This window comes from Lissotriton helveticus, chromosome 3_1 (genome assembly GCF_964261635.1).
Source record: "Lissotriton helveticus chromosome 3_1, aLisHel1.1, whole genome shotgun sequence".
NCBI classification, from domain to species: domain Eukaryota; kingdom Metazoa; phylum Chordata; class Amphibia; order Caudata; family Salamandridae; genus Lissotriton; species Lissotriton helveticus.
The window spans coordinates 581,082,791-581,107,232 of NC_136061.1; positions in this window are offsets into that span (position 1 = coordinate 581,082,791).

The following is a 24,442-nucleotide window of genomic DNA, read 5'->3' on the forward strand; positions in this document are numbered from 1 at the left end:
AGAAAAAAAGTTTAAAAAAAGAAAAGGTGGCAGGGTAGAAACACCCTGACCCCCTAGGCCTTTTTGGGGCGGTCCCATAGAGAACCCTCAGGGCCAAAAAAAAGACCACCGCCTCCCTGGGGCACACTGTGTTTTTTTCTAAAGTAATGTGGGTGCCTCCCCTGCTGCCCTGGGGCACATTCATGTTTTTGGTTTTTTTAAAGCAGGGGAGGCATAATTGCCTCCCCTGCAGCCCTGGGGACCGCCATTTCCCCAGGGCTGAAAATGATTTATATGCAGGTGGTCCATTCTTTTAGGAACAAAAAGCCAGCAATTCTTTGGCGGCCCTGCCCCCTTTCTCCACCACTCTGCAAATGCACCTCCTGGCATGCTGCTGGTTGTGGGATGAAGCCCCGTTTGCTGCTGAGGGTTCTTAGGGGCCAACTAGACCTCCTGGTGCTTTGAGGTGGTCGGAGGCCACGTCCCCTTTCTACGCCACCCTGAAAACACGCCTCTCAGCGCACTGCTGGTGGGGGGATGAGATCCCCTTGCCTCCTGAGGGCCCCAGGACTAGAGTGAACTTCATTCCCCAAACAGCAGTGCACCAGGAGGTGTGTTTGAAGAGTGGTGGAGAAAGGGGCATGGGCTCTGATGACTTTTCAGCAATTCAGCAGTGTGGGTCGTACTGGAAGTAACAGGATGGGTAGCTAGCCCCCACGGACCCTCAACAGCCAAGAGGACCAGGAGGCGTGTTTGCAGAGTGGTAAAGAAAAGGCGTGTAGCCTCCCACCAGGTCTAAGCAATCTTGCTGTGTGGGACTTACTGAACATAATAGGAGGGGTAGTTTGCCCCAAGGATGCGCTTGAGAGACAACTACCCCTCCTGTTATCTCCAATAAGTCCCACACAGCGGGATTGCTAAGAGGTCTTCGGAGGTCTTCGTAGGCCACGTCCTCTTTCTCCACCACTCTGCAAAACGCGGCTCGTGGTGCACCACTGGTTGGGACCACTTTACTCCTGAGGGACCCTGGGGCCAAGAAGCCCTCCTGATACCTCCTTAAGTACTATCAGTGATGTCATTTGAGATGTCATCAGTGATGTCACTGACCATGTCATGAATGATCTAATATGTGACATCATCAGCAGTGGAATGCGGGTGCGCGAAATATAGTTAGTACAACTAACTATATAGGAGCAATTTCATTGGTTTTGTATGAGTAAAATGTCCAGCTAACTATAACACCACTAAAACTTATAGTTTTTTGAGTGAATTTCAAAGGTTTTTTAAAAACTAATTCCTAACTATATAACTCATGAAACCTATGGTTTTTTCAGTGAATTTCAAAGGTTTTTTTAAATGCTAATTCCTAAATATATAAGGCCTGAAACCTATGGTTTTTTCAGTGAATTTCAAAGGTTTTTTTAATGCTGATTCCTAACTATATAAGGCCTGAAACCTATGGTTTATTCCGTGAATTTCAATGTTTTTTTAAATGCTAATTCCTAACTATATAAGGCCTGAAACCTATGGTTTTTTCAGTGAATTTCAAAGGTTTTTTAAATGCTAATTCCTAACTATATAAGGCCTGAAACCTATGGTTTTTTCAGTGTTTTTAAAAAAAAAATTGATTGGTTAACTGGCTTATTAAGTGTATCTTAGTGAATACATATATTAGCGAGTAATGTTTAAATATTTAAATATATGCATGAGTGATGTAATATGTGACGTCATCAGCAGTGCATTGCAGACGTGCAAGTTATAGTGAGTCCAACTAACTATAACGTGGGAATTTCAATGGTTTTATGCGAGTAAAATTTCCAGCTAACTATAACTAGTGTGAAACCCATGTTTTTTTCAGTGAATTTCAAAGGTTTTTTAAATGCTAATTCCTAACTATAACTGGTGTGTAACCTATGGTTTTTTCAGTGAATATATATATATAAAATTTCTATGGCAAAATGAAACCCCTCATTTTGTTCCTTTTCAAATTAAATGTATTAAGTGTTACCACTTTATTCCAATCAAGATGACTTCAGGTGTGTCATACTTTTGTCATAAGTAAGACTGTTAGCGTTCTAGTTGTTCTTTAGAACACTCTGGGACATTCTGTAATTGGGCTATAGTTGGGCTACATCTGGCTGATATTTGGGCTACATTTGGGCTCTTTTGTCTCTGGTGGCCATCTTGGGAGACAGCATATCAGAATTTTTTAAAAGAAATATAAGAGGATTTGAGAAGTCACTCAAAATGTGCCCTAATTTTTCTTTCTTCAGCACTAATCATAATTTCTATGGCAAAATGAACCCCCTCATTTTGTTCCTTTTCAAATTAAATGTATTAAGTGTTACCACTTTATTCTAATCAAGATGACTTCAGGTGTGCCATACTTTTGTCATAAGTAAGACTGTTAGTGTTCTAGTTGTTCTTTAGAACACTCTGGAACATTCTGTAATTGGGCTATAGTTGGGCTACATCTGGCTGATATTTGGGCTACATTTGGGCTCTTTTGTCTCTGGTGGCCATCTTGGGAGACTGCATATCAGAATTTTTTTAATGAAATATAAGAGGATTTGAGAAGTCACTCAAAATGTGCCCTAATTTTTCTTTCTTCAGCACTAATCATAATTTCTATGGCAAAATGAACCCCCTCATTTTGTTCCTTTGCAAATTAAATGTTTTAAGTGTAAACACTTTATTCCAATCAAGATGACTTCAGGTGTGCCATACTTTTGTCATAAGTAAGACTGTTAGCGCTCTAGTTGTTCTTTAGAACACTCTGGGACATTCTGTCATTGGGCTATAGTTGGGCTACATCTGGCTGATATTTGGGCTACATTTGTTTTTTTTTTGTCTCTGGTGGCCATCTTTGGGCTACATTGGGCTACATTGGGCTACATTTGGGCTCTAACATATATATAGCCCAATGTAGCCCAATATATATTTTTTCAAAGTTAATTTTCGTAAAAACCACTGGAGCACATATCTTGAGACATAGCAAAGGCACATCGGGCTACCAGTCCCTATAATTTTGCCAAGTTTGGTGGGAAACCATTCAGCCGTTCGGGCTAAAAGTGAGTCCAACCGCCCTATGGAAATTAACATGGGGAAAACACGTTCTGGGACCCCCCTTTTATCTCGGCCCCCGCTTGACGAATCTCCCCAAACTTTCAGGGAAGGAGCGGAGCGCCGCGAGGCAAAGTTAAGGAAAATTTAAGGAAGATTCCTCAACCGGTGCCAAAGTTATTCCCAATAGAATGTTGCGATTTCTCTATGGAAAACAATCCTAACTATATATACCTACTGGCTATTGCCAGTAAGTTTGGTGGGAAACCATTCAGCCGTTCGGGCTAAAAGTGAGTCCAACCGCCCTATGGAAATTAACATGGGGAAAACACGTTCTGGGACAAGGAAGATTCCTCGGCTATGGAAAACAATCCTAACTATATAGCTATTGCCAGTAGGTAAATATATGTATGTATATATATATTCACTGAAAAAACCATAGGTTTCAGGAGTTATATAGTTAGGAATTCATTTTTAAAAACCTTTGAAATTCACTCAAAAAACTATAAGTTTTAGTGGTGTTATAGTTAGCTGGACATTTTACTCATACAAACCAATGAAATTGCTCCTATATAGTTAGTTGTACTAACTATATTTCGCGCACCCGCAATCCACTGCTGATGATGTCACATATTTGATCATTCATGACATGGTCAGTGACATCACTGATGACATGTCAAATGACATCACTGATGACATCACTGATGACATCATCCAGTGAATGTGGTTTGCTTCGTTATTTAAATATGCATTATATATATAGCAATTTACATTGAAGAATGAGTGGATATATATAAATAAATATTTGGATGGAGGATTTAGTAGCAGTGTAATTGACTGTTTACTTGACCAATTTATAATGTCTCACTAAATATAGTGGATAGTGACTAAACTGTGTGAATATCTGTATCACTTTGTCAGTTGTTGTGTAAACTGATTCTACAGTTGGTTACTAGCTATGTGAAAGTCTATATTAGTTATTGATTAGTTAACTGAGTATTTGTATGGGAGTGTGAAAGTGTGTGTGGTTCGGTGGGGGGTGTGTGACTGTCCAAAGATGTGTGAATAGTTGATTCAGTAGATATATGAAGTTAAAACCACATGTTCTAACAGTTTGGGTGAGGGAATCTCTTTATGGGTGTGGTGATGAGCAAATATATTTCTCAAAGGTCCAGGTCCAACAAACTAGAAAAATAAAAGGCAGTGTATGTGTCAGTTGTTGTATATAAATAAGTATACATAAGACACAATGATTGTGTGAGTGACTGTATGGATAACTGTATACTTGTAATAATGATTTTATAATTCACTAAGTATGACTTACTATCTAAATGAATAGAAGAAGTGGTGTTTGTATAAGTGTTTTGCTAAGTAAATATGTAAGTATGATCCATTGTTTGCATAAGTGAGTAGGATGACTTCATATGTGAATAGGATGCGTGCTGTTGTTTAATGTCGATATAGATGTATAAGTATTTTTGATAGTGTTCTATTGTTCATTGACAGCATGTATGAGTGAATCCATAGGTAAGTGATTAGATGTGTGTATACATCTATGAATCACTGAGTGGATTTTTTAGATACTTGTATTGCTGTGACAATGGATTTAAATATGATACTCTGTATTTTACAAACAGTGATGAAACATTGTAATAGTGTATGAAAAGGTGTATGTGATTGTCACGTGGGTGATGTCATCAGTGATGTCATCAGTGATGTCATTTGAGATGTCATCAGTGATGTCACTGACCATGTCATGAATGATCTAATATGTGACATCATCAGCAGTGGATTGCGGGTGCGCGAAATATAGTTAGTACAACTAACTATATAGGAGCAATTTCATTGGTTTTGTATGAGTAAAATGTCCAGCTAACTATAACACCACTAAAACTTATAGTTTTTTGAGTGAATTTCAAAGGTTTTTAAAAAACGAATTCCCTAACTATATAACTCCTGGAACCCTATGGTTTTTTCAGTGAATTTCAAAGGTTTTTTTAAATGCTAATTCCTAACTATATAATGCCTGAAACCTATGGTTTTTTCAGTGAATTTCAAAGGTTTTTTAAAAGCTGATTCCTAACTATATAAGGCCTGACACCTATGGTTTTTTCAGTGAATTTCAAAGGTTTTTAAATGCTAATTCCTAACTAGATAAGGCCTGAAACCTATGGTTTTTTCAGTGAATTTCAAAGGTTTTTTAATGCTTATTCCTAACAATATAAGGCCTGAAACCTATGGTTTTTTCAGTGTTTTTAAAAAAAATTGATTGGTTACTGGATCTGTTTCAATAAAAATTATGGGACGTCATCAGCAGTGCATTGCAGACGTGCAAGTTATAGTGAGTCCAACTAACTATAACGTGGGAATTTCAATGGTTTTATGCGAGTAAAATTCCAGTGAATTTCAAAGGTTTTTTAAATGCTAATTCCTAAAACATAACATTTCTATGGCAAAATGAAACCCTCATTTTGTTCCTTTTCAAATTAAATGTATTAACTGTTACCACTTTATTCCAATCAAGATGACTTCAGGTGTGCCATACTTTTGTCATAAGCAAGACTGTTAGCGTTCTAGTTGTTCTTTAGAACACTCTGGGACATTCTGTCATTGGGCTATAGTTGGGCTACATCTGGCTGATATTTAGGCTACATTTGGTCTCTTTTGTCTCTGGTGGCCATCTTTGGGCTACATTGGGCTACATTGGGCTACATTGGCTACATTTGGGCTCTAACATATATATAGCCCAATGTAGCCCAATATATATTTTTTCAAAGTTAATTTTCGTAAAAACCACTGGAGCACATATCTTGAGACATAGCAAAGGCACATCGGGCTACCAGTCCCTACAATTTTGCCAAGTTTGGTGGAAAACCATTAAGCCGTTCGGGCTAAAAGTGAGTCCAACCGCCCTATGGAAATTAACATGGGAAAACACGTTTTGGGACCCCCCTTTTATCTCGGCCCCCGCTTGACGAATCCCCCCAAACCTTCAGGGAAGGAGCGGAGCGCCGCGAGGCAAAGTTAAGGACAATTTCAGGAAGATTCCTCAACCGGTGCCAAAGTTATTCCCAATAGAATGTTGCGATTTCCCTATGGAAAACAATCCTAACTATATATACTTACTGGCTATCGCCATTAGGTAATATATGTATGTATATATATATTCACTGAAAAAACCATAGGTTTCAGGAGTTATATAGTTAGGAATTCGTTTTTTTTAAAAACCTTTGAAATTCACTCAAAAAACTATAAGTTTTAGTGGTGTTATAGTTAGCTGGACATTTTACTCATACAAAACCAATGAAATTGCTCCTATATAGTTAGTTGTACTAACTATATTTCGCGCACCCGCAATCCACTGCTGATGATGTCACATATTAGATCATTCATGACATGGTCAGTGACATCACTGATGACATCTCAAATGACATCACTGATGACATCATCCAGTGAATGTGGTTTGCTTCGTTATTTAAATATGCATTATATATATAGCAATTTACATTGAAGAATGAGTGGATATATATAAATAAATATTTGGATGGAGGATTTAGTAGCAGTGTAATTGACTGTTTACTTGACCAATTTATAATGTCTCCCTAAATATAGTGGATAGTGACTAAACTGTGTGAATATCTGTATCACTTTGTCAGTTGTTGTGTAAACTGATTCTACAGTTGGTTACTAGCTATGTGAAAGTCTATATTAGTTATTGATTAGTTAACTGAGTATTTGTATGGGAGTGTGAAAGTGTGTGTGGTTCGGTGGGGGTGTGTGACTGTCCAAAGATGTGTGAATAGTTGATTCAGTAGATATATGAAGTTAAAACTACATGTTATAACAGTTTGGGTGAGGGAATCTCTTTATGGGTGTAGTGATGAGCAAATATATTTCTCAAAGGTACAGGTCCAACAAACCTAGAAAAATGAAAGGCAGTGTATGTGTCAGTTGTTGTATATAAATAAGTATACATAAGACACAATGATTGTGTGAGTGACTGTATGGATAACTGTATACTTGTAATAATGATTTTATAATTCACTAAGTATGACTTACTATCTAAATGAATAGAAGAAGTGGTGTTTGTATAAGTGTTTTGCTAAGTAAATATGTAAGTATGATCCATTGTTTGCATAAGTGAGTAGGATGACTTCATATGTGAATAGGATGCGTGCTGTTGTTTAATGTCGATATAGATGTATAGGTATTTTTGATAGTGTTCTATTGTTCATTGACAGCATGTATGAGTGAATCCATAGGTAAGTGATTAGATGTGTGTATACATCTATGAATCACTGAGTGGTATTTTTAGATACTTGTATTGCTGTGACAATGGATTTAAATATGATACTCTGTATTTTACAAACAGTGATGAAACATTGTAATAGTGTATGAAAAGGTGTATGTGATTGTCACGTGGATGATGTCATCAGTGATGTCATCAGTGATGTCATTTGAGATGTCATCAGTGATGTCACTGACCATGTCATGAATGATCTAATATGTGACATCATCAGCAGTGGATTGCGGGTGCGCGAAATATAGTTAGTACAACTAACTATATAGGAGCAATTTCATTGGTTTTGTATGAGTAAAATGTCCAGCTAACTATAACACCACTAAAACGTATAGGTTTTTGAGTGAATTTCAAAGGTTTTTAAAATGCTTATTCCTAACAATATAAGGCCTGAAACCTATGGTTTTTTCAGTGTTTTTAAAAGAAAATTGATTGGTTTACTGGCCTATTAACTGTATCTTAGTGAATACATATATTAGCGAGTAATGTTTAAATATTTAAATATATGCATGAGTGATGTAATATGGGACGTCATCAGCAGTGCATTGCAGACGTGCAAGTTATAGTGAGTCCAGCTAACTATAACTGGTGTGAAACCTATGTTTTTTTCAGTGAATGTCAAAGGTTTTTTAAATGCTAATTCCTAACTATAACTGGTGTGTAACCTATGGTTTTTTCAGTGAATATATATATATAACATTTCTATGGCAAAATTGAAACCCCTCATTTTGTTCCTTTTCAAATTAAATGTATTAACTGTTACCACTTTATTCCAATCAAGATGACTTCAGGTGTGCCATACTTTTGTCATAAGCAAGACTGTTAGCGTTCTAGTTGTTCTTTAGAACACTCTGGGACATTCTGTCATTGGGCTATAGTTGGGCTACATCTGGCTGATATTTAGGCTACATTTGGGCTCTTTTGTCTCTGGTGGCCATCTTTGGGCTACATTGGGCTACATTGGGCTACATTTGGGCTCTAACATATATATAGCCCAATGTAGCCCAATATATATTTTTTCAAAGTTAATTTTCGTAAAAACCACTGGAGCACATATCTTGAGACATAGCAAAGGCACATCGGGCTACCAGTCCCTACAATTTTGCCAAGTTTGGTGGAAAACCATTCAGCCGTTCGGGCTAAAAGTGAGTCCAACCGCCCTATGGAAATTAACATGGGGAAAACACGTTTTGGGACCCCCCTTTTATCTCGGCCCCCGCTTGACGAATCCCCCCCAAACTTTCAGGGAAGGAGCGGAGCGCCGCGAGGCAAAGTTAAGGAAAATTTCAGGAGGATTCCTCAACCGGCGCCAAAGTTATTCCCAATAGAATGTTGCGATTTCCCTATGGAAAACGATCCTAACTATATATACTTACTGGCTATCGCCAAGAGGTAACATATATATATATATATATATATATATATATATATATATATATAAATATATCAATCCAAGGTTGCTGATAAGCAAAGCGCGCACTCGGTGATACAGATTCAACTTAGTTTATTTCTCAAAGAAAACGTTTTCTTTGAGAAATAAACTAAGTTGAATCTGTATCACCGAGTGCGCGCTTGGCTTATCAGCAACCTTGGATTGATTAATTACCTTCGTCACAAGGGTTCGCCGTTTACGCGCCACCTGACTACGGGAGCGGGTCCCGGAAGGGCCCTATCTGGTGTAATGATAAAAAAAAATTATATATATATATATATATATATATATATATATATATATATATATATATATATATATATATATATATATATATATATATATATATATATATATATATATATATATTACCTACTGGCGGTCGCCACCACAGTGCAAAATTATGAGGTCAGGGTGTGGCAGATGGTAAAAGGTTTTCACCAATGGTATCAATTGATGACATCTCAATCCTCTTTGGCCAATCCATTTTATGTGCACATTTGGTAAATCAAGGTTGTGAAAATTTCTGGTAGCTGCATACCTTTGAGCCCAGTGAATGTAGCTATGTCCAATAATCCAGACAGAGTACATGGTGAGAGGAGGTTCTGGTGCAGTCAGATAAAGTGTAGGAATGGAATGGCAGTTGGAACAGTAGGAGTTTGCAAAAATAAAACTGTGGAGTTTCAGTGCTCTTAAATCACAAGCAATGATTGGTGGATTCAGATAGTTGGAAACTGAAAGTTAGGGTGCATGGTTCTGTTATGTGAAAGAAGTAATTTGAATGGTTAAGAAAAAGTCATTTAAAGAAAGATTGCAGTGGATAAGCTGGTGTATTGAGAGGTCAAACATGCTTGCTGATTTGATTTGCAACATTGTAGAATAAACTTTTAACCCTGGGAGCTCAGTGAGGAGGGAGTTGCTATGGTAACAGGTAGAAAGGGCTGAGGGGGCGGGGGGAGGGTGTTGATTTGAAAATAGAGAGGGAAGAGTTTTGATTGGTTACCATGAGGAATATGTGTGTAGAATTAATGGTTGCAGTGCCTGGAGAACATACCTTTTGCTCTGCTAAAGAAATATTGGTGTGTGTATCTGACACTGTTCTGAATCTCCTAAAGCATTTGTAAAGGTGAGTTATGATTTAGATAGAGAGTTCAGATTAAGAAGCACATTGATTTTCTTTGCTGTTGGTTTGTGCGATGCTTTTTGAAAATGCATGGTTTCTATATTTGTAAAATAGAGGATTTGTATTTTGTGAAATAGTGATGTTTCAGTAGTGAAGTTGAATGGTTGTACATAGGACTTGCACTCTGTATCTAAAATGTTATTTTAAAAATCAATTTTAGGGTAAATGAATGGGTTTCAGTAGTGAAAATTAATGCATGTACATAGGACCTGTGTTCTGTTCCTAAAATGGTAATTAAAAAACGATTTTAGTGCAAATCAATGGGTTTCAGTAGTGAAAATGAATGCTTGTATATAGGATCTGTGCTGTATTTCTAAAATGTTAATTGAAAAACGATTTTAGTGCAAAACAATGGGTTTTAGTAGTGAAAATGAATGCTTGTAAATAGGATCTGTGCTCTGTTCATAAAATATTAAATAAAAAACGATTTTAGGGCAAATTAATGGCTTTCAGTAGTGAAAATGAATGCTTGTACATAGGACCTGTGTTCTGTTCCTAAAATGGTAATTGAAAAACGATTTTAGTGCAAATCCATGGCTTTAACATTTTTAAGAAGGAATAAATAGTGTGTGCATAATTATATAAAAATATTTGATTCTTTTACAAACATGTTACCTGTTTTACCTCAGATTGGGAAGCAGACTGAGTTTCTTTGCTGTTGGTTTGTTTCATTTTTTGGGCAATGCTTGGTAGGAATGTTTGCAAGAGATAGGAAATGTATTTTGTAAAATAGTGACTTTTCATTACTGAAATGGAATGATTGTACATAGGACCTGCACTGTGTTTCTAAAATGTTAATTGAAAAACGATTTTAGTGCAAAACAATGGGTTTTAGTAGTGAAAATGAATGCTTGTAAATAGGATCTGTGCTCTGTTGATAAAATATTAAATAAAAAACGATTTTAGGGCAAATTAATGGCTTTCAGTAGTGAAAATGAATGCTTGTACATAGGACCTGTGTTCTGTTCCTAAAATGGTAATTGAAAAACGATTTTAGTGCAAATCCATGGCTTTAACATTTTTAAGAAGGAATAAATAGTGTGTGCATAATTATATAAAAATATTTGATTCTTTTACAAACATGTTACCTGTTTTACCTCAGATTGGGAAGCAGACTGAGTTTCTTTGCTGTTGGTTTGTTTCATGTTTTGGGTAATGCTTGGTAGGAATGTTTGCAAGAGATAGGAAATGTATTTTGTAAAATAGTGACTTTTCAGTACTGAAATGGAATGATTGTACATAGGACCTGCACTGTGTTTCTAGAATGTTATTGAAAAATCGATTTTGGGGCAAATTAATAGCTTTTACATTTTTGAGAAAGAATAAAAAGTGTGTGCATGATTACATAAAATAATTTGAAGCTTTCACAATCATGTCACCTGGGTTACCTCAGATTAGGAAGCACACTGAGAGCGTTATTTATGAAAACAGCGATGCGTCACTTTTAACTGTGCACTCCTTGTGACACCAATGATGCATTATATTTAATGTATGACGCATCATGTTTCTAGGACTTACAGATAAGTCAGTATTTCTGATGTATCTGTAAGCGCAAAAGTGACGAATTGCTGGAGTGTGTCACAAAAATGACGCAACTCCAGCAATGCATCCTTTCACATGGGGAAAGCCCCATGTGAAAGAGTTTGCCTCAGTCTTACACCTGCTGTGAGGCAGGTGCAAGATTTTGACGTAATAGTTTCCTAAAAGTGACGCAGTGAAATCTGATAGATTTCACTGTGTCACTATTACGAGGCTTTTTGCGGGGGTGTGCCCCCTCCGTGTACATTACACCTGACAGACGTATAATGTGGCACAGAGGTTTAAAAAATGACGCATCTACCTACATGCGTCACTTTTTAAATATGGCGCAACAAGGCACATGTTTTATGCCGCCAATGTGTCACAAAAAATGACGCATCAGTAGCACAAAACTGACGCAGGGCTTTATAAATGAGGCTCATCTTTTTTTTGCACACTACTCCAGTTTAGTCCTGTCCACTGCACTCTTGGACACAAGCCTCGCGTTTTGTGCTCCCCTGGACAGGGTTCATCACATGAGCACTCCTGCTTAGGCCTTATAATCTTTTTTTAGAATAGCATTTGAGAAAAAGAGAAAAGGTCATATGTATAAGCTTTTCATTACACTACTAAAATATTTTTGGGGCAAATTAATGAGTTTTACATTTTTGAGAAAGAATAAATAGTAGGACCTGCACTGTGTTTCTAAAATGTTATTGAACAATCGATTTTGGGACAAATCAATGGCTTCTACATTTTTGAGAAAGAATAAATAGTGTGTGCATGATTACATAATTTTTTTTTAACTTTTCACAATCATGTCACCTGTGTTACTTCAGATTAGGAAGCACACTGAGCATCTTTGCTGTTGGTTTGTGTTATTTTTTTGGTAACGCTTGGTAGGATTGTTTGCAAGAGAGAGGAAATATATTTTGTAAAATAGTGAGTTTTCAGTACTGAAATGGAATGCTTGTACTCCAGCAATTCATCCTTTCACATGGGGAAAGCTGCATGTGAAAGCGTTTGCCTCAGTCTTATATCTGCTGTAAGGCAGGCGCAAGATTTTGACGCAAAAGTGTCCTAAAAGTGACGCAGTGAAATCTCATAGATTACACTGTGTCACTATTACGAGGCTTTTTGCGGAGAAATGACTTCTCTGTGTACATTACACCTGAAAGAGGTATAATGTGGCGCAGAGGTTTTAAAAGTGACGCATCTACTTACATGCGTCACTTTTTAAATATGGCGCAACAAGGCACATTTTTTATGCCGCCGATGCGTCACAAAAAGTGACGCATCAGTAGCGCAAAACTGACGCAGGGCTTTATAAATGAGGCTCATCTATTTTTTTGCACACTACTCCAGTTTAGTCCTGTCCACTGCAATCTTGGACACAAGCCTCACCTTTTGTGCTCCCCTGGACAGGCTTCATCACATCTGCACTCCTGCTTAGGCCTCATAATCATTTTTTAGAATAAAATTTGAAAAACAGAGAAAAGGTCATATGTATAAGCTTTTCATTGCACTACTGAAACATTTTTAGGGCAAATTAATGTCTTTTACATTTTTGAGAAGGAATAAATAGTGTGTGCATGATTACATAAAAAAATTTGACCTTTTCACAATCATGTCACCTGTGTTCCCTCACATTAGGAAGTAGATTGTGCAGATGAGGTGAGGCATGTCCAGAGGGACAGAGGAGGTGAGGCCTGTGTTCAAGACTGTAGTGGGAGAGAGGCTTTTCTTGGAGAGCGTAGGTGGTGAGACCTGTGTCTAAGAGTGCAGTGGACTAGGCTTCATGAAGCCTATCCCCCACTGCACTCTTAGACACAGGTCTCAAGTTCTTTGCACCCGTGGACAGACCTCTCTTCTACTACACTCTTCAATAGAGGCCATACCTCTTGTGCACCCCTAGACAATCCTTATCTCAACTGCAACCCTGAATAGACTTCAACTAATTGGCATGCTTAGACAGGCCTCAGCTTATTTACACCCTTGGACATGCGTCACCTCATCTGCACCTACTTACTATCAATTATACTCAATACATTGAGGCCTGTTCAGAGGACAGAGATGAGGTAAGGCTTGTCCAAGGGTGAGAGGAGCTTAGTCCTCTCCACTGTAGTCATGGACACTGAATGGTTGTACATAGGACCTGCACTGTGTGTCTAAAATGTTATTTAAAAAACGATTTTGGTGGAAAACAATGACTTTTAGTTTTTTGAGAAGGAATAAATAGTGTCTGCATGATTAAATACATATATTTCATCTTTTCACAATAATGTCACCTGTGTTACCTTAGATTAGGAAGCAGATTGTGTAGATGAGGTGAGGCATGTCCAGAGGGACAGACGAGGTGAGGCCTGTATTCAAGACTGTACTGGGAGAGAGGCCTTTCCTGGAGAACATAGGTGGTGAAGCCTGTGTGTAAGAGTGCAGTGGACTAGACTTCATGAAGCTTATCTCCTACTGCACTCTTAGACACAGGTCTCACTTTCTTTGTACCTGTGGACATACCTTTCTTCCACTACACGCTTCAATACAGGTCTCACCTCTTCTGCACCCTTGGAGAATCCTCACTTGATCTGTAACCCTGAATAGACCGTTTGCTTTTTGTCATTGCTTTGTTGTTTGATAATAGTGGTCTATAATGTGCTATTTTTTTCTTTAACACAGATTGAAATCAAGATTTCAAGAGTAAGGAAAGATGCCTTCAAGGCAAAGAAGAATGAAAAATGAAATACGGTTACAAACAAAAACAGCAACGGAATTTCAGCAGTCTTCAACAACAAATACTTCAAAAAACAGGAACAAAGCTCCTGGTAAGACAACTAAGTCTTTCTTACGGAACATATGTAGATCAAAAAAAAATGTTGGACAGCATGTAGAAAGAGAGAATGAGACAGTAAATTTGAAAAGGAAGGAGAGACCCTCAAAGAATCCTACAACTGGAGCAGGAGAGAATAATATGTATAGGAATAGAAGGCAGAATCAGTTTAGAGACATTCATAAACGAATGTTTCGCATTAGGGTGGTTTTAAATTTGTTAAAAAACATTAGGAAAGGTAAACAGAGAGCTGCTTTTTATAAGAAAAAGAAAAGTGTAGAGAAGATTGTTGATCAGGCTTTTGAAGTTAAGAAAAAATTATTTATTTTAATAATCAATAGAATTAGGACACTTAACAAGACAATTGATGTTTTCAAATCAAACAGTAGATGGAAAAGAGTAATTAATCGGACTAATTTTTGTAAAGTTTTTTCAGGAGAATGGATGCACAGTTCAAGTTGTGAGCCATTTTTTAATGAGGAGAGTTACTTCCAGGAGAATGATTTAGTGCATGCAGTTGACCCCAGTGGTCGAGCGTATGAAGTGAAAGACGGCTGTCCGATTGAAAAAGAGAAACTTGTGCCTAGAGAACCAGAAGAGGTGTTAACTGATGAAGTTTTAGGGAGACGTACTAAGGGTCCAGTGTACACTTGGAAGTGTAGTCGTATTTGTAGTGTGCGTCAGGAATCAATTGATTTGTTTTGTAATTTCTTACATACATATAGTAAGAAAAGTCTAAAGCAGAAAGTGAAGTTGTTGCAAGATTTAGATCCTTGCAGAGTGAGAGAAAACACAGGTCTGCAAGGGCATTCACTGGCTTGTCTTTCTAGAAAAGTCTGTCAGAGTGTTTTTCATCATTTTAGGATGTTAGCAGTGCATCATACCAAAATGAGGAAATTAGTGAGAATGTTGTATTATGCAAAAAGTCCAGCACTTAAGCTTAAACAATTAAACAGTGCTCTTTTGCATGGAACTGAATTAGATGTGAAAAAGATTTGTGAAGAAATTGAGATTTGTTATTTTGGTGAAAAAGAGGACAGTGTAGAAATTGACACAGCAATTCAAGGTAATGTGGAAGAGAATGTACAGATTTCAAGTACAGAAAAGTTTGAGCAGGAAATTACCAGGTTTAAGGTGAAATCAAGTGAAAGGCCGAATTTTACTTGTGTGTGTTGTCGACGAAGTCATTATAAACATCAAACTAGATTAGTTGATTTATACGTAAAAAGTGAAAAGATGAATAATTATGAGTGGAAGGATTTTGCAACTTATTTGTGGGTGGAGAATTGTTTTGATTTGAGTTCTGATCAGCGTATTTGTAAATATTGTTATGATAAATTAAATCAAAACAGAATGCCTGCTAGAGCTGTTCATAATAATCTGGAGTTGGTAGATATTCCCCGTGAATTGATGGATTTAAATACATATGAGTCTATTTTGATTCAATATGTCCATCCTTTTCAGGCAATTGTTCGCATGGAGCCTAAGATAGGGAAATTGCCTCCTACAGATTTTCAGAGAGGATTAAAGGGAAGAGTTGTTTATTTGCCTCTAGATTTAAAAAAAAATATTGATACAATTGGCATAGAAAAAGTAGAAGAGGAACCTTTAGTTATTCTAGTTAATGGGGTTCCGACAAAGAGTAAGAAAATCTGGCAAGATTTAGTGGATGTTAGGAAAGTCAAAAAGGCAACGTTGTATTTAGTCAAAAACAATGAGTATTACAAAGATGTATGTGTTGCAGAAGAGGAAACAGCTGCAGATGAAGACAGTGATTGTTCAGGCGGCCAAATTGAAAAAGTTGATGTGTCTAGAAGTGAAGAAATATATGAACATTATACTGTTCATCCTTTGCATTCCAAAGAAGTAATGGGGAATGCAATTGAATTGTTTCAAATGAAAGCAGCAAAAGGAAGTCCCATTAGTGTATGGGAAGAAAGTTTGGAAGCTCGTTGTTTTCCACAGCTATTTCCAACAGGTCGAAGTGGACGATATGACGATCGACCACTTCAAATTCCTGCATTTGAATATCGAACTGTAAGATTATATGCTGAAGATCCAAGGTTTCGTCAATGCATTCCCTATTTGTTTCATTTACTGTATGAAAGTGACTTGTCTGGGTTTTCTTATGCAGTAAACCATATACTGAAAAGTGGAGCACATCTGCAAAATGTTTCGGCGAGGGACTTTATGGAGAAAGTGAATCTGCAAGATAATATTTTGGAATCTCATTTAATCAATCTCATGGCATGTCAGCGTGGTACAAACGAGTATTGGTACCATCGTCATGGGGAATTGAAATGTATGCTAAGAAACTTAGGAACTCCTACATGGTTCCTCACTCTTAGCTGTGCCGAGTATGCATGGGACGACTTACTTCAATTTCTACGAGAGGCAAATGCAAATATATAAAATATAGAATTCAAAACACCTGGAGAACTGTGTTCTTTGGATCCAGTGAATGTATGCAGCTATTTCAATCATAGATTTGAAGCTATGATGTCTTTTATTACCAACAAAAAAAATCCTCCCCTTGGAGAGGTTTTGGATTTCTTTTGGAGAAAGGAGTATCAAGCGAGAGGTGCTCCTCACATACAAATGTTGTTGTGGATTAAAGATGCACCCAAATTTGGAACAGATTTTGATGAGACAGTGATGAGCTTCATTGAAGAGTATTCAACATGTGCTGTTCCGAAAACTACCGAAGAAAACAGTTTAAGGCAACAAGTTTTACGCTTTCAATCCCATCGTTGTGGAAAGTACTGTCATCGAAAATTCAGAAACAAGGACAAGTTCTACACAAAATGTCATTTCAGCTTTCCACGACCAGTGATTTCTAAAGGAAGAGTAAATAATTTGATGTCTTCTCTGCGACATACTGTGACGAGGAAATCACCAAAAAATATATTGAATTTAAAAAGAAACGAAGAGTCCAAGTACATCAACGACTACAACCCAGTGATTTTGTCCATGTGGAATGCTAACATGGATATTCAATTCGTTGCTGACAACTCTATTGCTGTGGCTCGATATGTGACGTCTTACATCACAAAAAAAGAAAAGACAGAACTGAAGGAAATGTGGGAGGAAATTTCACATGAAAAGAGTCTAAGCAAGAAATTATACAGTTACAGTCTGAAGATGTTGTCGCATCGAGAAATTGGAGCATATGAATGTTCTGATCGATTGTCATCAGCAAGTCTCTATGCCAAATCTAGAACCATCATTTGGGTGAGTCTAGGTCTTAGTGCAACACGAAATCGAGTTTTGAAATCTGTACAAGAAATAGAGTATTTGGCGGAGAAAGAACCAGAAAGTACAGATATTTTAAGGACAAGCATGTTGGATACATACTATCCAAATAGAAGTAGTCATCTTGAGAACAGTTGTTTGTATGAAGTTCTGCAAAACTATATTTATAAGAGAACCATCAGAGAAGATATCAACAATGGAATATATGCTATCATTGGGTGTGAAGGATGTCTAGTGAGACAGAAAAAAGGCCATTTGATTAATCATCGAAAATTGAGTTGCGAAAATCCAGAGAAAAGGGAATTTTACTATTTAGCTCTTTTGCAACTCTTTAAGCCATGGCGTACAGAAGAGGAACTACTTGGTGATTTTCTCTGTTACGAAGATTCTTTTAATGCAACCAAGGATACCATAGAATGTCCTGTTTTTCCAAATTATCTGCAAATGTTGAACGAAGAAATAGAGCAAGAAGCCACAATTGCTGCAGAGATTGCTAGAGACAGTTCTCAAGACAGTCAGAGTTCTGCTTCATTGAGTCAGGATCCACTTGGAGGACCAATTATTCAAAATGAAGCTGCCACTGCCATGGATGAGGTGGAAAGAGCTATGGAACAAGCTCAAGATGATGTAGTTAACTTAGAAGATTTGGTGAAACAACTAAACCTTGAGCAGAAACAGATATATGACGAAGTCAGAGATCAGATTGAACATGGATTCACTCATGAGAAAAAAGAGTGCTCATGTACATCATTTAAACCAGTCCAACTGTACGTAAGTGGAGAAGCAGGAACTGGAAAAAGTTTTCTGATTAAAGCAATTGCAACTTATCTGCAGAAAAGGACTGAATCACCGCTATCTTGTGTTGTTACTGCTCCAACTGGGCTGGCAGCACATAATATTAAAGGGGTTACTTTACATCGTTTACTGATGCTGCCAATGGAGCATGATAACAAATTGCAATATCACAAGCTATCTGGAGATGCGTGTTCCGAAGTTTCGAGAGTCCTGAAGAAAATGAAACTTCTTATCATTGATGAAGTAAGCATGGTGTCAAATATAATGCTTGCTTTTGTGCATTTGAGAATGCAAGAGATTCTTAGAACAGACTATGATGTCTTATTCGGAGGAAAACAAATTATTGTTTTTGGAGATCTACTGCAGTTGACTCCAGTGAAAGGACAACCTGTGTTCAAAATGCTCACGCATGAAGATACCAGGAAGTGCCTAGGAAGCATTGGAAACGTTAATATATGGTTAAACTTCAAATATGCAGAACTGCATCAAAATATGCGGCAGGCAAAGGATGAAGATTATAAAAATATTCTACAAGATGTAAGAATCGGAAAAGTAAGTCAGCAAGGGAAAGAAGCTTTACATGGACGATTAATTTCAAATTTGAACCCAAATGAAAACATTCTTCCAGAGAATATTTTTAAGAAAATTAACGAGAAGAAATCTGGCATATGTTTGATGCCAACTCTGAAAGAATGTTCCATGTTCAACAACAAAATGTTAAAGTTAGAAAATGAAGAGATAGTGAAACTGGAAGCTATAGATAAAATTGAACATATGGGAGCAACAATTATTTTGTCTGAAAATTTGAAATCAAAATTGGATTCATTAGAGAAGACTATATCTAAAACTGCTGGTTTTGAAAAGACTCTGAATGTGTGTTTAAATTGTCGTATCATTTTGAGAAGGAATTTAAATGTTGAAAGAGGTCTGGTAAATGGAGCAATGGGTCATGTTGTTGGTTTTGTGAATTACAAAAATAGAGATGGAATTGAAATTTTAAAAATTAAATTTGATGGCATTGATGAAATAGAACAAATTTGTCGTTGTTCGGCTAGGTTTTTGCTTGTGAAAGACTTATATGTTCGCCGAAAACAGTTTCCTATTTGTTTGGCATATGCGGTGACAATTCATAAATCTCAAGGTTTAAGTGTAGATAGCGCTTTGGTGAACATTGGAAGTTCTGTGTTTAAAGAGGGTATGGCATATGTGGCATTATCACGAGAACTTTATCAGGATTGTACTTGATTGAGTGTGATGAAACAAAGATTTGTGCAGATCTACATTGTGTTAAAGAATACAATAGGTTAAGAAGAGAGTATGCTCCACATTTGCCTCAATATCCTCTGTTTGAAAAACGTGTGGTAGGCCGAAAAAGAAGAAATGAGAATAATTGCAGTGAGGTAGTAGCAAAAAGACAAAAAGTAGATGAAACTGTAATTGTAAGGAGAAAGAAAAAGGATTCTGTTGAAGATGTTATTGGATTTCAGTTTGAAAACAGTTCTGGTGTCAACTGCTATGCTAATGTAGTGGTTAATGTTGTTTTTTTTCTTCAAAATATACAAGAACAGATTGTTGAAAATCGGGATCAAAGATTCTGTTGTTTGTTGAATTCCGTGTTTGAGAAATGTAGCAGTGATAGAGCAAAAATAGAAAGTGTTTCAGAAATTCGAAATCTTCTAGACATATGTTCTGGTCAAAATCAATTTTCACAGAATATTCAGCAGGATTGTCAGGAATTTTTAATGTATATGTTTGATGTATTGGAAGATGAAGGTGTAGATATAAAAAATCTTTTTAGCCTTTCTTATCAATGGCAACATGACTGCGACAACTGTACTTTATCAGATACAAAACCTGGGCACACATATATATATCAACAGTACAAAAGGTAATACGTAAGTATAGTCGACACCGGATTTATATTTTGCACATTTTATACGTGTAGATGATCTTTAAGAAAGACAAACGCCAGCCGACATGTGTTTCGTCAAAGGACAGTGCCTATGACTCTTCAGGGCTCAATAGCGTCATAATGGTATCGTTGATCCGGTGATAATTCCAACCCGGAAGCGGGTAAAATATGAGGAAAACAAATGATAAGCAGTGGTCAAACGGGCGAGCTCGGTTTTTACCCTTACCGACGAGACGCTGACAGGAGGAGCTCTGCTTGCACAGATTCCTCCGTGGTCCCGGACGCACTCGCCCGTTTGACCACTGCTTATCATTTGTTTTCCTCATATTTTACCCGCTTCCGGGTTGGAATTATCACCGGATTAACGATACCATTATGACGCTATTGAGCCCTGAAGAGTCATAGGCACGGTCCTTTGACGAAACACGTGTCGGCTGGCGTTTGTCTTTCTTAAAGATCATCTACACGTATAAAATGTGCAAAATATAAATCCGGTGTCGACTATACTTACGTATTACCTTTTGTACTGTTGATATATATATGTGTGCCCAGGTTTTGTATCTCATTGTATAGATCAGGGCCTTGCTCCTGATCTTCTTAGGGGTTCTGGGTGTTTCCCCTTTCCTGGCAGCATCATACTCCTGAACGACATCCTTTACTCAGTCACCTCTTTTAGCTACCTATTTGAGCGCCAATAGCCTGTCACACCAAACCCTGCACAGTAACTATAACTGTCCTTTATCAAGTACTACTAGAATAGACACTGAAAGATTTATATATTTGACTTTATCAGACTGCAAATCAGTGCCTTTTAATAATCTAGTTAAAGCAGCGGATCACAATATGGTGTGTACCCAATGTAAGTCTACAATGCTGTCCACATAATTTCTACAAAATTATGGTCAGTATGTGATTTTAATGTTCCAACGATGTAGACCTGATGGAACTAAATTGACGACTTCTATTAAAACTTTCGTGGCTTCTCAGTTATCAATATCAGGAAGAACCTTTGCAACTGTAGCTATTATTTATCATGACGGTCCTTCTACAACATCAGGGCATTACACATGCTATTTATAAAGTTGTAAAGGTTGGACCCACTGTAACGACACTCATTTGACTTTCAAACAACGTTTGCCTTTTGGCTTAAAAAATTCATACCTAGTGTTTTTACAACCAAAATTTAAGTAAAGGTAATTGGCCTATGAAGACGGGAGCAGTTAATAAAGGTTATTTTGCTGTTTAAAAATATATTCTGAGTAAAAGTGATCCAGGTAGTATACAAAATTGACTTGTCATATAGGTACTGTAAGTGGATCTCATAGTAAGTGATATTAGTATTATACAAAATGATGAACATGAGTGAGTCAGAGATGGTTTTACAAATACTTAAATATTGTGAAAATGTTGTATGAGACTTTCTTTCAGAACGTCGGAAAAAGGGTAATTTCAGAGTTTCTTAGAATTAATTTGAAAATATACTCATACATCTGACACTATTTGGCCAAAAGGAAAGGTACAGGTATGAGTAAAGAGTCATGACTAAAAAAAAGGAGTATATGAAAATATTTCAGATGTTCTTGGAGCTTTTCTTCTAGAAAGTCGATGAAATGGATTTTTTAGTGAACAGCAGAGTACTTTGCAACGAGAAAAGGACCTCCATGATATACTATTTGGCCTCAAGGAAAAGTAAGTCAATCAAAGATTAGTGTAGATTTGTCATTTGTCCGTATCTAAGGTTTTTTTAAAAACACAATCTTTTAGATTGTGTTTTTTTTCCCCGCTGTCATATGATGAGTAATTTGAACTCACTGTTTTAAGTGAAATTCAATATATTCTGAGAACAGCAAAAATAAACTATGTAACATGTTGTACAAATTATTCTATACTTTGGATTGTGTAAATTAAATTGTATTCCCATTCTCTGACACTCACTTTCCTTTTTCCATCCTCTTTCAGCTCTTTTTACTCATTTATAATGTCTTTCTCTCACTCTCTGTAACCCCCGTTCCTTTAATCCACTTCTTTGACAACCCCTCATTCTCATTTCAACTGTCTGCATCCCCTCTCTCCCTTGCATAACTTTTCAGCTTTCAGTCTCTCTGCTTTACTTCCCTTTTCCGTATTTTCCTCCTTTGCTCTTTTAGTAATTCCTGTTTACTCACTCAGCAGTATTATCGCACTCTATCACTATAAATCACTCACTCTCCCTCGCTTATCTTTGTTTGCTCCTTTCTTTTGACCTCTTCTCTCTATTTTTCGTTCACTACCTCTATGTCCTCAGTGCCTCACTCTCCTTGTGTTATGTTCACTTGTGTTTATCTACCTTCTATCAATTCTTTTACAACAACGTCACTGCTCCTCTCTCATCGTTCTTCATCCCATTTCTTTTACTCTGCTTACATTACTATCCTTCATTTCCTTTCTTTCAATGTCCTTCTCTTTACTTTCATCACCAAATTATTTTCTCTCAGTACCACTGTTTTAGTCGTCTTCTCCTCTCTTTCCTTTTTTTGCTCCCTTACTCATTTCCTTTGCTCACTCATTGTACTCCACCTCACTCAGTTTTTCTCTTGGTGTGTCTGTCTACTAACTTCCTCACTCCATTTCCCTCAATCGTTGTATATTATCCTCTCTCCCTTCATCCCTTCATTCTATGACTGTTCTTCACTTACTCTCAGTTATCTTCTATTCCTCATTCTTCTAAATGCATCCTTAATTAGACTCTTTTCTGTCTCAGTCATTATCTTTTCACATACGACTGTTTCCTTATTTGGTTTTGCTAACTCACATTGTTTTAGTATCTTTCTTACCTTCATGTCATTTCTCTGTTCTTCTCTTCCTCTCTGTCAGTGAATCTATATTCCTTACTCTTAGTAATTTGCTCTCCTTCTATTTCTTTTTCTCTCTTTTTGTCCTTCTACCTTACTTTATTTCCCTTTCTGTGTCCTTCACTCTTACTTTATTTCTAAATACACTGTTATGATTTTTAACCTCTTCATTTGTATCTTTTAATTTAAAATACATATTTTACTAATTATAACTTATTTTTTCTTCTCTCTTTCACAGACACAAAGTGTAGTAAAAACATGTAATTAAGTTTACATTAATTATATGGTAAGTGTGACTAAAAAAATGTACTTTGTCATCACCCTTTGCTTTAACCTCACTAATATTTTCTCAACAAACCTCACTCCTGTTTCTTTACTCTGCTTCCCTCACTTATTCTCCATGTTTACTCCCCTTTCCCTATTTCCCCTCTCATATTCAACTTCTTTCAGTTCCCATTCTTTACTTCACTTACCCTCTGTTCCCTTCCTTTACTTCTTCACTCATTCTCTTTTTCTTAATTATTTACTTCACTCCTACACACACACCTCATTCCCCTCCCAACACATAGACACACGTCTGACATACACCCCACACACACAGCACACACACACCTCATACACACACACACACACACATTCCATATACACACATACATCCCACACACATACCCCCCACACCCACACACCCCTCACAGATATCTCACACACCCTCACCTCCACACACACCGAAACACCCCACACACCCACACCCACAGACACACCTTACATACCCCGACCTACACCCACTGACTCCCTATAAGTCACACACACTGCATTACTTACCTTTCTAAGCTGTTTCACTCAAACCCATTCAGGCAGTGTTTCCTTTACTCTCTTTGTCCTTTCTCTTTGTCATTCCCCATGTGTTATCCTAATTCAATTTTCACCCTCTTTCACACCTCTTCACTTATACTAACTGGTCTTTTCTCACCCTCCTTCACCGTTCTTCATTTATCTCGGTTCCGCCACTACCCTTCATTCTCCATTTTTACTGTTCTTTTTTTTTTCTCAACACCCACTCACATTCTCCCACTATCTCTACTTTAGTCTTCTTCCTCTCTCTTCCTTTCTTTCGCTCCTTTAGTCATTTTACTTTTCTCACTTTCACTCTATTACACCTTCTCTGTTTTTTACTATGTAATAAACAATCCCTCTGTGTTTCTCCCTGTAGCTCTCTTTCTCTTAACATTACTCTCTTTGTGTTCTTCCCTCATGCTAACTCCTTCATTCATTTTTTTTTCTTTTTTTTTGGGTGCGCGCCCCGGTACGCGTACCCTAAGGAAAAAAAATTGACAGAGATTCTTAAAAAAT